General features: G+C 36.8%; 1 protein-coding gene across 2 annotated transcripts in view; it reads right to left on the reverse strand.

The window, feature by feature from the left end:
- Positions 1–17,337, reverse strand: part of RNF180 (ring finger protein 180) — a 79,703-nt gene that overhangs the window by 3,959 nt on the left and 58,407 nt on the right. The window lies entirely within an intron of this gene.

Consider the following 17,337-nt stretch of genomic DNA (forward strand, 5'->3'; position numbering starts at 1 on the left):
CTCCAAGAATGGCCTGAGTGTGGGGTCCTGCCAAAAAGTTTTTTCCTCTTCATTCCCCCCTGACTTCTCCATGTAGTAAGAGAAGGACTATCAGAGCATAGTTCTTGCACACGTGAGATTAGAGAAGTGTCTGTGCAGCTGCGTTAGACAGCAGGCTGTGGCGCAGGGAAGAGGCCAGAAGCTGCGCTGCAAAGGCTGGAGTCCTGTCCTATGCTGATAAAGGACAAGAAGGGAATGCAGTAGTACTGGTCTGGATTTTTGTTCCATTTTCAGGTAACTCTCAATCTTTATGATGCATTCTTTGATTTTGGAAAACAGGTCTTCGCTGAGCTGCCCAGACTCTTCTCTCTTGCATTGACACCATGGCTGTTGGAGTCTCAAGGTGGATAGGACGTGTCTCCTTCAGTGAGCACGACCACACACCAGTGTGTCTCAGTGGGCACTCCTCAGTTTTAATCTACTACGGCGTTGCCTTCTAGTCCAGCTTGATTAAGACTCCTTGAAGCTTCTCAGTCTTCTGGTTGCGACTAATATAAATAATTGTGTATAACTGGTGTTCACATGCCAGTAATTGTAATTTTAGCATTTTCAGACTTTATTAAAGATAATTGAGAAATGTGTTTTTTGAAAGTATCCTAATACAGGACTTTTCTAGAACTACAATATTTTTCCTTTTCAGTACTATTCAGTGGCTATTGACTATTTCTTTGTTTTTCCTGAATTACTGTTTTGCTCAGAACTTTTATAGCACAATTGTTTCCATGCCTTTCAAATGAAAGTATTCTCTCTTTTTGGTATCCTTTTCAAAACAGTTAATCAGAGACTTTTTGGCTCTCAATTACACAGGCAAACGGGTCCTCCTGTATTCAGTTAATGACTGCTTTATTTAGAAATTTGACTAGACTACTGAGACACAGAAATTCTTCCTTTGGAGAATCACTCATGGTTAGACATCATGATATCTTTGCATTTCTTTTTTTTTTTCTTTTTTTCTTTTTTTCTTTTTTTTTCTTTTTTCTTTTTTATTTTTTCACAACAATTTGTTTGTATATTTGTTTGTCATGTATAAATACTAAGTTGCTATATCTGTATACATCAGGATCTCTCTAACAATTTATCTTATTTTGGAGACTATGAAATCTTAATCTGGTCAAAAGAGTGATGAGGTTTTATGAATATTTTCAGTGACTCCAAGTGGGATAAGATTTGCCCCAAGCTAAATATGCTATACTGACTGCAGGGGAAAAAATAGGTAAAAAATTCCAGGTATTTACTTTTAAAGTTTTATTATAATACCACAAAATTTTATGCAAGTGCATGAGCTAAATATCTGCTTAAAGATCCTGAAGATCTGTTTAAAGCATGATATAGACCTCCTTGTTCTTTATGTTATGCTTTAGATTGTGTTAATTTAAAATGGCATTAATTTAAAATATTATCTTTGATTACTGGAAAACAACATCAGTAACAGAATTCTGAAAAATGTTCGTCTTCTTTAAATGTCTTTCTGCCAAGATGTAACTTGCTTGAAAAATGCTCATTTAACAACTTACTTCAATTTCAAACCTGTATTTTTCTTAATTTCTTTTCTAACACTTTCTAAACATTATTGTCAAATAGCAATATAGTTTTATGTTGCTTTTTAAATGTAATTTGCAAATGCAATTAGCAAATGTCATTAAATTTTATCAGTAATGCTGTATCATTCATTTTGCCTTTTACACATGAATTTTAGTGTACATTACCCTCTCTGGAGGGTCTTGGTCAAGACCGCTATCTGTGCTTTCTTTTTATTTATTTCTGTACCTAAAGTAAAAATAACACAAAACGCTAGAAGCTGGTCTTGGATCAACAAGGATCATCAGGGAATTATGCAAAAATGTAGCTACATTAGTTTTGGAATGGTAGCCCTCACCTTCTAGAGGATTTGGACAAGTAATAGTCTTGTTTTGTATGTCTGAGCAATGCACCTTAAGCAAACATGCATGGAGTTTATCACAGATTTGACTTTGTAATGTAATCATTCTACATTCAAAATGAGCAGTTTCAGTATAGAAAACTGGCTATTCTCTGACTGCTCTTGCTACAGAAAACCACAGAAAAATTGTTGGTGCTGTATTATATATTATGTATATAAAGATATGTATACAATTAGGAACTGGTTATTATACACCGTGTGTAATCCCTATGGCTTCTCTGAGTGCGAGTAAAGCTATTGAAAGTTGACAGCCAGTTATGTGGAATAGATTTCAATTCCGTTGCTGAAGTAGTCTCTTTTTCATCATTTGTAAATAAAATAAGCTTCAGCTGAAAATGTCAATAGTACAACTACTATGTAAACTGAATTCTATGACTTGAAAGATGCTAATGAAGAAAAAGAACTTTTTCCCTGAAGTATATTACCAAATAAACTTGCGTATAGTACTGAAACCAAGAATTGGATTTAGAAACTCTGTATGATCGTGCACAAAGGTTGCTACACACTCTGTGACCCATACTGTGAGCATTGTCTTAAATTCTGCCATGAAAAATACCTTCAGATGTCTGTCTCTCCAGCTAGAATGGAAATAAGCCATGTCTCTGCATCTGATTCTAGCCACCTGCAGATAAATACTAAGAACTATAGAGTTCCTCAAAAACTGTACAGCAACATGGAGTAGGGGTTTAAATTATGAAACAGAAAAGATGAGGGAGCTTCAAATCACTTCTAATCTATTCACTCAATTTTTCAAAAGAAACCCTATCTTATTTGATCAATACAGTACTTACAAAATTTCTACACAGGCATGTATTTGTTAGAACATATATTTTATTCAACTGTTTTGTGCGTGCCTGTTTTGCTATACTCTGAACAAGAACTTCCACTCAAATCACATGAATATGCATGCACAGTGCCACCAGAGTCCGGCAAACTGTTACTGGAAACCCTTTACTAGAAAACAAATATAATGTTGTGTGCAAATTGCACTTTTACACCCACCAAAGTGCGCAAATCAAAAAGAATTTTTGCTAGAGCATCAATAGGCACATCTGTTGCACATGTCCCTGCTGAAGTTTTGCAACCTTTTGTTCAGGTACTGGCAATGCTGAAAATAAGACTACAAACAATTCTAAATATTCTTCCCATTTTACAAATCGACTGACCTCATTTTGCTATGACTAAATAATATAAGACAGAAGATGAAAAATCTGTACTCTAAAAATGCGCCCAAATGAATAATATGCTAGCTATAATAACCGTGTACATTAGAAGTGCTCTTGTAAAATTAGCTTACCTAAGAACAAGTGTTCTTAGGTAATCAGATGTACCAAGGTCATTTTGATGCAGTCTCTTCTGATTATGAGCTGCAGCAGATAAAGCTACAGAAAGCGTGTAAGAAAAAAGGCAAGTGCAGACTGACATCTTCCTATATATGCCCCTGCAGCAACCAGTAGCTTAGGACCCCAATGCTATGGAAGCTGTAATCAGAACAATGCATTAAAACAGCACTGATAGGATTTTCTTTCCTTATATGTGTCTCTGCGTACTTTTGAACCAGATCTCATATGCCCTCCACTTACTGCTCTTCGTGTCCCCCGTGGAGCTGTTCTAAAGCAAATAAATCAATTTCCTTTCAGGCGAAACTAAACCAGAAGATGAGCTCCAAGAATCTGATGTGTTCCAGTAATATGCCTGAACCACAAACTGGCACTCAGCCCTGTTATTGGAAGTAAGTTGCTCCGCTCCCTAAAATGCAAATGTGGACACCTGACCCTTAGCACCAATTGTTGTGCTCTATCTATTGTGGCTGATATAACTGCTAATGCAAGAATACCTCTGAGATACGGCAAACAATCTTTCCTAAAACATCTTTATGACATTCATAATTTTACAGACCTCTTGTATCTGTCTTCTGTTATATCCTTTACAAACAAAAAACTTGTAAATTCCCTTTGTATGGAAAAGCTTCCATACTTCTGATCTTCCCTTCCACATTATGCTTCATCCTGACTTACCCTTCTTTGTGATGATGTCATCTAAAATTATACGCAAAACTGGAGATATGGGATCACCACAAATCTAGATAATGACATAACGTTTTCCATTTTATTATGATCCTAATCATTCCTGCTTACCTTCTGGTGATGGCTGTGCATTGAATGTGTTCAGAAAACTAATCAAAGTATTGCCCACATCTCTTTTCTTAAGTGACAATAGCTAATTTACAGCTCATCATAGTGAATATTATGTATTATGGAGATTGCACAGCCTCTGTGGGCAACTGCTCCACCACTTGTCTGTCCCCACACAGTGAAAGTGTTTTTCTTACTTGCAGTCTGAACCTCTCATGCCTGTTATTGCTCATCCTCCTGCCACGCACCACTGTGAACAGCTGGTCTGTCCTCTTGGTGGTCTCCTTATAGGTATGGTAAAGGCTGCCTGGTGATCCTCTCCAAAGCCTACCCTCCTCCAGATTGAACAAGCCAGTTCCCTCAGCCTCTCCTCACAGGTCAAGTGCTCCAGGTGCCTGAGCATCCTAATGTCCCTCTGCTAAACCTGCTCCAATTTACTGCCTTCTTTCCTGTATTGAGGTGGGGCAAAATTGCAGTTATTTCAGATGTGGTCTGCTCAGTAGCAGGGGAGACAAACTTCCCTCATTTACTGCTGTTCATACATCACGCTCCTGTTCATAAAGCCCAGGATGCTGCTGGCCTTCTTTGCTGCCAGGGCACACTGCCAGCTCATAAGCAGCTTGCTCTCCATCAGGACCCCCAGGTCCTTTACAGAGAGCTGCTCCCCAGGCTTTCAGTGCCCAACCTGTCTCACAGCCAGGGGCTCTTCCTTCCCAGGTGCAAGACTCAGCATTTGTCCTTGTTGAATTTCACAAGGTTCTTTTCAGCACATTTCTGCAGTTTGTCTAGGTCTCTCTGAACAGCAGCCCTGCTGCTGAGTCTACCAACTTGTCCATCAGTTTATTGCCCTCTGCAGACCTCATATGAGTGCATTCTGTTCCCTCCTCGAGGTCACTGACCAAGAGAACTGTTAGATATTGAGTCCTTATTTACTATCATCAGTGAATTGAATAATTTAGTATGATTAATAAGGGACTTAATCTGCTGGAGCACCTGCTTTAGTGTTTCAGCCCATTTCTCCAGCCTGTCTTGGTCTCTCTGAATGGCAGCCCCACCACTGAATCTACCAACTGGTCCTCCAATTTCTTGTCATCTGCAGACCTGATGATAGTGTGGAGAAATGGGCCAGAATTTCCCAGCATTCTGTACTTTTTTTCAAGGATAGAGTGTTTCTACACTGCTTTCACAAACAAGGTATCATCCCAAACTTCTTGCATAAACACCAGCCTTCTCCCATATGCACAACATGCACATCACATTCTAGTTATGCTAATATAATAGCTAGATTGCAAGATTTGCTATTTAAAATGAGCTATGAGACCTGTATTTCCAACAAAGCAAAAAGCGTATAGTACTAGAGAAGTTTATGAGGCACTTACCCTGTGTGAATGCCTGCCAGCACATACTATTGACTTCAGATCTTGTGTCCCACCCAAGCTCCAACTCAGTCTCAATCTCTCCGGCAAACTCAAATTCCCAAAGCAAGGCCATTCAACCCAACTAACATCCTGTCAGATCCAAAGTTTTATCTTTTCTCCTCCTCCTGCATGAAAAGCTTGAACCTCCCTATCCTCCCATCTCAGATATTTCAGCTCCACACACTGATTTTATCAGAAGTCAAAATCTCTTTCTTTTCTAGAGAGAGCCCTCAAATTCCAAACTCCTCTTGTCCCAGGATGCACACCAGAATCTCCAGCTTTCCCACGTTAAAACTTCTTCCACCACCTTTCAAGGCCTTTCTCGCTGTCAAGTCCAATCATCTTCCCAAACCTCCCTCGCTATCCTACTCCTACCTTCCTCTCATTTCCTCTCTGCTCTCTTTGAACACTTCTCTGCTTTTGCCCTTCTGATTTCATCTGTGGGCTCTCATGAGCTGTCAGCACCTTATACCCATGTGTGACTAAATTTACATGATGGTCTAAACATCTCTGCATTCCTTTTCTATCCCCAAAATCCAAGTCCTCCTTTCTGCTAGCAGTTAGGCTTTAGAAAACCTGGATGTAAAATGTACTGAGACCGGACGTAATCCTTATCTGAAACCATTTTTATATTCACTGTGATGACTGTCTTGCTAGCTGTAGGACTTCTGCAGGGCTTTTGGTTTAAATGTTGAAATCTGCGACAGTCCCAAGAGGTAAATTCTGTTTAAGCTGTTAAGTTATTTGCATGTGCATAAAGTGCTATTTATTGAACTCACTATGCATACAATACAGTTCTTCTGCACCTGAACAAATTAGCAGCATGCAGGCAATTTAGCAGGGGACACACAGTAATTGCTTTTCAAGATGCCGAAGAATGTTGCTTGCAAAGGGTCTAGAAAAGCAACTGATTACTGTGAAAATCTGAAAAAGCCATGTCCTGAAGCCTTTCATATAGGACACAAGATCTGATTGCATAAGGGGCACTCCTTTTTATAACAGTGGTTAGGAACCACTGTTCACTCCTGTTACAAATTACTTTTTGTTTTGTGACTTCCATAAGGCATTTGACATAAGAAAAAGAACATCACGCTACAGACTAAACTATGCGGAAATCCCAAAACGTGGTAGTGCCACTAACTGGCATACATTTATTTCATCTGTTGAAGCAAAAACCTTATAAAAGCCACAGCCCTACAGAATCAACTACCAGGCAAACGCTGCTTCTCACCCATCAGTATCAACATAACTATTGGCACTTATTTCTAAGAATCACCTCTACTCTCTTAAAAACTAATAAATCCTACATGGATCTGGGAAGTGAAAATACGCAAATGAACCAGAAATCACTTAGCAATTAAAAGAAAAAAAAACCAAAACCAACCCAAAATAATCCATAGAAGTTCTTCTAGCAGTTACAGTTTTGACAAATATTTATTTCATATTGCTCTAACTTTCCATATTTTTTTCAAGATTCTAAATATGATCATCTATTCCTCTTTTCTGTAGGATTCTCTGACTTTTTCCACAGAGGTATGTAATCAAAATAAACCCAAGATTTAAGGTTATATACTACACATCAGTGCATAAAAGCTGTACTTGAATTCAGCATTTCTTTGGACAATTTATTGTTAATCACTGCAATTATCACCTTTAAGGCCTTCAGGACAGAAAGGAGACAATTTCTCATTCAAGCCTTTTTCCTCTGTGAAATACTGTGAATTTTATTCATTCAAAATTACAAATATTTACACTTGACAAAAAGATCTGACGGTTTTAGTCTGTACAGGAAATGAGATTTTTTTCCATGAAAATACAGCTCATTGTATTTCAGGAAGAACTACTTCTAAATGAAGTTTTTTGCATGTTCCCACCATTTGTTTGAATTCTGAAACATAAATATAGTGCTGCTACCATAAATTAACAATAACATTCTGAATATTAAGTAAATAACCAAATAAAAATGTGTGAAAGCAGTTACCTCTTGCTATTTTGTAGGCTAATAATTCAGCTTTTACTGATTAAAACACAAACCATAAAGCTAGCTAATATATCAAAGAATCATGTTACTGAAAGAGAAAACAAGAGAAAGATTTAAAAATGAATGTCAAAATCCATAAATCAATGCACACATACACATTGTACATTATTTTGCATAGCTAGCATTGTTGCTTATTTATTAAATATGAAATCTATTTACCGACTTTATGAGAAATATTTAAAAACTACTGTGCCCAGCCTCTCTCATAAATTCAAAGCAAAACTAGAACAACTTGTGGGTTTGATTTTGGGCTGTTTATTTCCCTGGAAATAAATGAATCAAGAAGCAAGAGGACCATGGGAGGGCAGAATGAACTTAGAAAACATACTCTGTCCAAACATATGTGATTGTTCTATAAATATCAATACTCAGAAAAAGAAGCTAATTGGCTAGTTTAAGTGCTGGGATGCATACTAGAACAGGAGTAATTAATCTCACATTTCACAATATAAAAGTCATTTGACTGCGGAAGCCATGAAGGAATTTTGATAGCCAGTCTGCAAGCAGATTTTTTTTTAAAGTAACTGAGTGAATTATTTCTTTGCTTTTTCTTTCTTTCCCTAAACCATAACATACTAAGTACCAAACAGGCAGGACATCATACAACAGTTTTTAAAAAATATTTATAGCAAAATCTACTCTCATACTTTCAAACCACTTTATTTCAGAATTCAATTACTGGTCATGAAATAAAAATAATATACAGTAATTGGAATTCACGTCCTTCTTTTTCAGGGTGCAAACTAGCTCTGTGAATAAATGAAATTTATTTGAATTTCAATGAATTATATTGACTATCAAATATATATTTGAAAGAAAACTGGCTTCTTTAACCGCCCTCCCCTTCACCACACCTGTTCTGACTGCAGTCCATATAGTCTTGATGACTGACAGCAAGAAATGAAGTTGCATGGTCTCCCTATAAGAGCATGTCATGGATCTAAATTCACAGTCTGCACACATTCAAAACCATCAAATGTCTCCTTTTAATTTTAAAGGTAGGTTTTCTACATGTATATTGATGACATATAGTTATGGTAATTTTCATACATTTGTCTTGAAGTAGGGATTTGTAATCAGTTTTGTTCACATTTGCATGTAGAAAAACTGTATCTTAACAGTGAATTTAACTTGTGGACAGCTTCACTCCTTGCCATGACAGTGCAGACAATGAAAAGCAGGGAATTTCAAACAGCAACATGATGTATTTAACTTTCCATGGTATGTGCACCAATAACCTATATAAAAAATTAATTTTTAAAAGTATGCAAAATATTCTGACTCTATGAACTTTCTTATTAATTTTTAATATATTTTCTATTTCTCTTCCACTCTCTCTTTACTAAATCTTTTACTCATCATGGTCTTGAACTCTATTCATTATCAGCACTCTCTTCTGTTGTTCCTACTTTTTATCACTGAACATTTCTAAAAATCATGTTACAAGTTTATGTTTTCTTTACATTTGTCATCTCCCCAGCTGATCACATACTATATTTCAGCTGTCAGCAACCCTTGCTAAATTATCATCATAACAGCCTTTAACCTTTTATGTCATATTACTATAATGGCATCACCTCCCTCTAGGTTCATTCTTCCCCAGAACTCCTCTCTAATTACTTACAACCCTTTAGGCTCCGGTTGTTAGGACTGCTACTGTATAAAATACATAAAATATGCTATTGATATTCATAGATAGGCTTAAAGGTAGCTCCAGATGAGTGAGTAAGTATAAAATAACATTAGAAAGGATTTCATACTGATGCTTGCCTCTAGTGTGAATGCTACTTGGCATACTGCTTAATTGTCTTTAGATGCTTATTTCTTGACTTGCACAATTGCTACATTTTGTTAAAGTCATTTAACAAAAACTTTGCAAAGTTTTGTTACACGTTGCTGTCCACAGTTCTTTCAGTGCTTAAGACTTTGATGTTTTAAGCCAACTTTACTGGAACACTGTAAGAACAGTAATGCAAATACTTTCGTTAAAATAAATTAATGAATTGGCTCTACTTGTCTTAAGACAGGGTCAGTCTGACAGCAAAGGTCAGAGGGAATACACGAGGTAGGCATGCCAGTGCCTCACCACACCCCTCTGTAAGACAAGGCCGTGTATATCTACACAAAGCATTTAAGTTTATTTGCAGATCTAGCTGTCTGACAACATGCCTCCCTTAATTGCTCCAGAAAAACGGGTGAATGACCTATCTTGGACCCATACTACTGTCTTTGAACAAATTCATATTCAGCTTTAGCTAATGTCAACCCCCAAAATTCCTACTTCCCATCTGAGCAAACAAAATATATATTAAATCCTCCAGAGAATGAAAAACACAAAGCACAAGAACACATCTTGAGAAAGCTGGCACAGTTTTTCTGAACAGAAAGTTTTCTGGTGCTGACAATACTTAAACAGTTTTTTGGAAGCTGCTGAAAAGCACTCATATATGTTAAAAAAAAATGCACCAAGGAAAGTTACTTGAAGAGTTCTCAAGAAGTAAGCTATTTAAAATCTAAAAAATATATTTATGAACTGTTAAAAAAATCCTTTAATCCCTCATTAAAACTGTAATGGTTATCTCTGACTTTTTCTGACACCATTTCAAACATCCATCTTTATCTATTCAGCTAAGAGATTAATCAAAAGTCTCCTCACCTTAGTCTGCTGTTTGCTCATCTCTTGCTTCTTTGAGAAGGTATGCTTAATCTGGCTCTGAAAACTACAATCACCTTTTCTTTCTTATTATTCTCACATGTCACCTTAAGTTCTCTCATGATTCTTTTGTCCTTCACCAAATCAAAATTTAAAGTTTTGTTTTCACTTTTAGGGGTCTCCAAAACTTTGCCTTGCCCCAAAAATGTTGCCTCACTTTTTATAATTATGCTACGCAAGTACACATTCCTTCAGAAATCTTAGGAGTTTTCTACCCAGTAAGTGATCTAGGATCAAACTTAACCCATGCTCATGTCCAGATTTTGGAATGGTGTGGATCTATCTGTGTCACTGGTACAGATGTACAAAACAGAAATCACAGGCATGTTAGGTAGCAGAGACAATGTACATGTTCATCCTACTTTCTTCTCTATTAACTCATTGATAGTGATGAAGCCAATGGTATCTCTACAATCTATTCCCAGCCAAAAATTCTTTGTTTTCTTACAGTAAATGGGATTTCTATGAGGCATCAAACCAAAAGATTGAATACCAGGCAAACTTAACTTTCAAGGCAAGATATGTTTACAACAGCTGAGTTGAGACTCTTAGCGGGCTACTTCAGTACAAACTGCTCTCCTATGCAGCGCATTTTGCCAAGAGGACTGGGGGAGTGTGCTGGGGAAGCATGTCTGACACAGTCTTTACTAAACATAATCAGTTCACAGCCCATTAGGAATATAACCAATTTTGCTGGTCATTACTCAGTGGCCGCAATCTTTCTGCTATTCTGTTTGGCGTAGCTGGCAAGGATCATTCCCGACTTTCACCAAAATGCACAGGAAGATACATGCTAATTCCTGCCAGTGATGAAGATGGAAGGCATTTTTGCTTCCACTTGTTCACAGAGACCTGTCATAACCTGAGCTAGTTTCAGCAGGATCTTACAGAAAACACAAAATTTAAGACCAAGAGATATATTATGCTTTAAACAGATTCTGTGACGAACCACTTCAAAAAGCTACTAATTCAAAGTTTACCTAGGCTGGTTTAACTTGGATTACATATTGCTCTCCATTGTCTTTATAGAGGTCAAATAATAAATATTTATACAATCTTATTTGATTGTCATCAAATTGTAGGATATCTCATAAGAACAGGGATACTAAGAGTAGGCTGAAGGTCTTCTTCCTACCATATCATTCCTCCACTGACAAAGCCAAACAATGAGGAATTCGTGAATGGCAAGGAAAGAACTTAAGAAAAGGGCAAGCATATTGCAGTATTTTCGTGGTATTCTCTCAGGTCCCAGGACTTGCAGTTCATGGATCTCTACAGGCAAACGTGTTATCTTTGAGTTAAATACACTTTACTCCATTTTTCTTCCAAAAATCTGCCATTATTTGAAACCATGCTCTGGGGTAATTATAATTTTATTTAATGTCCTTTAGCAGGACATTATGAGACAGCGAATAACAGCAGCCCATTCACTTCTGCCATGCCTCCCATGATTTTAATTACCTCTATCATCCTCCTTCTTTAGTCATTTCCTGTTTTGGCTGAAGCGTCCTAGTCTGTTTACACATTCCTCATCAGGAAGTAATTTAAAACTGATGATTTTATTTATCTTCTTTGCACCCTTCCAGTTTACTACCTCCTTCTGTGATGAAAGGAGAATGATTTAAACATTGCTGAGGATCACTCAGCACCATGACAGTCTTCTGTCACTGCTTGCTCTTTGCTTTCATTTTTATATCCCCAATATTTCAGTACTGTAAGCAAATGTTATCACCTACATTTCTGTGACAAATATGCTGGATAGTACAAACTGTACCATATACCCATATGGACCAGACTGCTAATGTCCCTCCGGTGAGAAAAAATGAATTATTTATTTCCATCCTTTGTTTGTATCTTTCAAACAGCTATTAATGGATGAGAGGATGTTCCCTCTTTTCCTTAACACAGCTGTTTTTCAAGCATCTTCAGAAAAAAAAGGTTCTTAAAAGACTTTTGGAATTTGCAGTCTGCAGGGTGAAAGATGCAATACCTCTAACTGCCCTACAAGTTCATTTGTGTCCCTCCAGTGAAGCTGTGGGACCATGGCTGCCTTAGAGGTCTAAAATGATTTTGGTTTGTCTTACTGGCCAGTGTGAACACTTTGTTCACCAAGCAGAAGTAAATATGCCAATCTAACATTCATTCAGGGACATATCAAGAAATACACAGGGAAAAGCTTCAATGTGCTTGTTGACCATGGTTATTCTATCACAATCCTTGGTGTTGCATAATTATAGCTATCAATATTCCTAGTACAGCACTCTTATAGTATCATGGTTAAATGGAAACAAGCAATCCTGATGACACATACAGATTACCTAGAATTTAATTCCCTTCAATGCACTGATGAACCAATAGAAACAACTGAGTGGCCATGATTTCTGAGAGGTATATCACTCCCCTACACAGGCTAGCTCTGGATGCAGTTTTTAGGACTGGGAAAATGCTATGAAATATCTTTTCCAATGGGACTGTGGCTCTGAAGAAGTCTCTAAAGAACAGCCTCTGCAAAACAGATTAAAAGATAAAGGCGGCTATTGATAACTACACAATGCTTTGTACTAACACTGTTGGCAAAACAGCAGGGACAGAAAGTGGCAGGGCTAGCACGCTGAAGCTTAAGACATATCTGTAGCACCGACCTTTGTACCTTGAAGTTCCCCTTCTATATTATTTTATCTTTCAGATTCACTTCTGCTTGGTGAGGTGGAAAAATGAAGGCTTGAAGGCTACTCGCCATGGGACCCAAGTGGGACCTTGGAACCAAGAAACCAGTCTTGTGTTTCTTACCAGTGATGTAAGGACTTAGGGGCAAAGAAAATGGGTGCAAATGTTAGAGTCCAAGTTCTGACAAATCAGTAAAATGAAAAAGTTGCCATCAGTCCAGCTGACCTAAGACAAACTCAACCAGCAGTGCTTGGATTCTGTGTTTTCCGTCTTAGTGTACTATAGGCATAACAGATGCTCAAAGACAACACCTCCCAGTAACATGTGTCTCCTTGAGGCAGAAATTCACTTACTGTGAAGACTATAGACTGTAAATGCATCTTGAGAGAAATGTATGTGTGCAAATTAGCTTTTTGTGATTCCACAAGCAATACTGAAGAATCAGATGGATCCTGGCTTAAAAAGGAAAGCCTTTTGGTGAAGCAGCATTGCATGGTTCCACTACTGCAGTCATGAGTAGTACAACAAAGGAACAAACAACTTAAAACAAAGAAATAAGGAAATTAACTGGGGGGGGGGAGGGGGGGGGGGAAGTGCAATGAGGAAGGATGGAATAGTAAGACTTGGAAAAAATTAGCTCAATATAAAGATTATTCTGAGAGACTTATTACTCTTTCTAGCTAATATCATTGCTGCACCTTCTATTTTCAGTTAACACCTATCTTGTTTCTCTTCTCAGCAGATCACCACATCAGAAACTTGAAAAACAGCATTACTTTTTTTCTTCTTTTTTAAACAGAAAAGTATGATATTAAAACCTAATTGAGGTAATTTTTCATAGTAAATTTTGACAGCTACTAACTTCCTTCCTTTGCCTATCTAACTGAAATCATGGTAACAAGAATATGGAATCAGGAAAGCAGATTTTAAAGTGTTACACCCTGATTTCAAAGACAGAGATACAAAAATGTATCGACAGATATTACTAAAAGCTTTCATAACATTTCTTTTTTTAAAAAAATAGGTAGGAGATTGCACACCCTTTTCTCTAGAGAATGATTACCTAAAAGGACATGGCAGATGTGACCCACTGAGGTGGTGGGAATTGCCACTAGTATTAGCAGGCATTGAAAACAGTTTCTTGTAATCCTTGACTGATGCAGAAGTCAATAGCTTTTTATTAAGTCACTAAACAGATGAGATCAGTAAAGAACCAGCACAGATTTCACTGGATGCAGCACTGGGGGAATGTTTTCTAGATTAAGCTTTTTTTAAAAAAAAAAACAGATAAAAAGAATTACTCTATTTCTAAATAGGCTTTTCCACTTCCAATTTACTCATCATATTTTAAATAATAAAGTTAGCATAAAAACAGTTGGAAGGATTTCCTATTAGCCTGGGAATAATTATATCTTGAAATAGTCACCAAGGGCTGTAACTCAGAGGTTTCATCACCCCCCTCCCCTCCATTCTGAATGCCCAGCTATGTACTTATCTTCAGGTGTAGCTACAACCTTTCTCTATAAGCAGTCAGTCAGCACCCTTTTACATTACCATCACTATCTTGATTACTCTATCTGGTCTCTTCAATGTACTTCTGTCTCAGATTTATGCAAACGCTTTTCAAATAATCCTTTTAGGACCAGTGCACTAAATGTCACAGTCTGTTTTTTTATAATTCCTGCACTTGACTACACCACAGTCACTCAAATTAAGTATCGTTATTTTCAATTTAAATTATCTGTATCACTTCTTTTAGTCCACATTTTTGGTCTCAAATTACTTTTGGAGACTTACCCTTAATTTGTGAACTTTTTGTGACTGCGGTTAAAGAATGCAACTCCCATTTAATGGCATGCAAAGGCTACACTTACGAAGTTATTAAACTATAAATATATGGTAACAGGATCCAATTGAGCACATTTGCTATTTAACTGTCCTACTCAAACTACACTATTTAATTATTTTTAAGTCTATTTAGGGAAATCATTATTTGAGATGCTATTTCTATTGTGCAATTACATTTTTAAAAAGTTACCAACACTGAAAACAGTAACAAAAGTAATATCTTTGTTTAGCTCATTTCTCATTTTAGAGGAATATTTAAACCTAGCTTCTTAACTTTCATATATATTACAAATCTGAATGGTAAGAGAAGATCGGCTTTCATTCTTGAGTAGCGTTTTGCCATTAACCTATCCTTGACCAAATAGAGCATACCATATAGAAAGCAATGCCCTATGCAATATTTATGAAACAAATGGGAATTCTGTTAATAATTATAATTGGAAGAAAATGCAATGCATTATAAGGACAAGCTATTCTGGAGCAACTTGCATCTGCCCTGAAGCACAAAAGTGCTACAGTGCTGCAGTCTCTTACTTTTTGTACAAAACCTCAAAAGCTACAAAAGTTTGGCATTGTTTTTAGTGAGAAGATAGTTTTATGTTCCTCATGAATATCTCATATGAAAGAAAACTCAGATATTAATTACCAAATCTGGCTCAGTGAATCACTTCAGGCAAAAAAGGAAAAAGAGAAAATGTTTCATTTTATCTAGCAGTCCTACAACATTCAGAAAGTCTAAATTAGTTCAAACTTATAAATCAACTACATAATCTAGGCTTTTCAACAGCCATCTTTCTCTCCTTGCATCCCAATCTAATTCTGAGGTCTGATAAAATCAGACCTAGCATCTCTAATGAGTAGTTTACTGTTGAAAATTCAATGTTTTTATGTCCAGAGTATTAATATTGTGCAAGAAGTTTTGTCATATGGAAAACTGGAATCATATAAAGTTTGAAAAGAGCTACTAGACTCTCAGTGACCACTGAATCTGCTGGACATGAACTAGACAACGAAGCATATACATTTCTAACAGGGCCACAGAATTTCTTCCTTGACAATGCAGTATTGTCTTGCAAAGGGCCAGTTATTCTCATGTTCAAAGCTGCATGTTTTCATTGCTTTCTAAGCACTGTAATCATATCCTTTTTCACTCCAGTCACTCTACTCATGTATTTACTCTGTTCTTCCTAATCTTTGCACTTTGCTTCCTGCAATTCTAAAATGTTATTAGGCTGTTATCTTCCTAATTAAACAAAAATTAATCTAAGTACCATCTTTTCCTGTACACTCTCAGCGATATTGTTTTGCATTTGTGAAGGCATCTATTATAGTGTAAGAAGGCTGCTGCTGCCAGTATGCTCAGTCTTCTACACCTGTGAAGTCCCTGGGAGCCTCCTGAGGCACGGAACATAAACAAAGCTAGGAAAATCAAATATGGAACTTTAGATGTTGCCAAGCAAAACTTAGATGGAAGCCCAAAAATACCATCCAGGAAGAAAATACTATACACTTGCATTTTGAACTGACACAAACCGTGCAGGAGCTTTTAGTCAAATAAAAATTCAGAAGAGAGAGACAGGGCAGTGACACTTGTATTTAAGAAGGCAAAGACAAAGTTTCAGACAGCTATGTGGTTTGGTCACCTATTAATTAGATCAAATCGTGCTCCCACATGGTGTGGGACTTTTAGGCTATCCTTTGGAGACATGTAAATCCAGCATTCTGAATTACATTTGTGGAATGACATTCCCAGTTTTCAGGCAGCACGATACTGAAGCTGTATGACCTCTCCAGATCTTCCTTTTATTTTTAATTATTTATGTTTGTACAAAGCTCAGTGTGGTAGTTTTTCATACTTACAAAAGACACAATTCATATGACACTATGGAACATGTATGAACTATGTCATATACATACAGTAATGTATTACAGCAGACCAATAAGGTCTGCATCAATAACACTACATTAGTGGCTGATAGAGAAAAGAAATACTCATTGTTTTTCCTGCCAACAGCTTCCCCTCTGAATAATACCAAAGATGATCAATATTAATTAACTAATCAATTAATTAATTAATACCTCAAACATCTCAAGTTGCTAATTTTTCATAGGTAGGAGCATTTCAGTGTCAAATCATGACTTTGCATGACACAGTTTTAGAAGTGGAGTACCAGAATTTATCAACTTTTACTTGTAGAAAGGTCTGTGGAGACTCACAAAAGGAATATAAAAAGGATGTTCTGTTTTATTTTTTCCATATACTTTTAGAATCTATTTTGTTCTTAGAAACAGAAAAAATATATCTGCTAGCAAGACTCAGCACTACAGAAAGTAAGTATGTAGGTAAACATTGATGAAACCTGGTGAAGAAAGGTCACTAGACTGAAAACAGGGAAACATGGGTAAACAGTGAATCCTACATTTCAGTGATCCAACTTAAACATTTTCCAGTAATTTTCTTTATTCCATTATGCAGACACAATTTTTTCCAAACTGGAAGCTACATACAATTATCCTAATGGTGTGCACAAAATTAA

The sequence above is a fragment of the Falco biarmicus genome, chromosome Z (genome assembly GCF_023638135.1).
Source record: "Falco biarmicus isolate bFalBia1 chromosome Z, bFalBia1.pri, whole genome shotgun sequence".
Taxonomy (NCBI): Eukaryota; Metazoa; Chordata; class Aves; order Falconiformes; family Falconidae; genus Falco; species Falco biarmicus.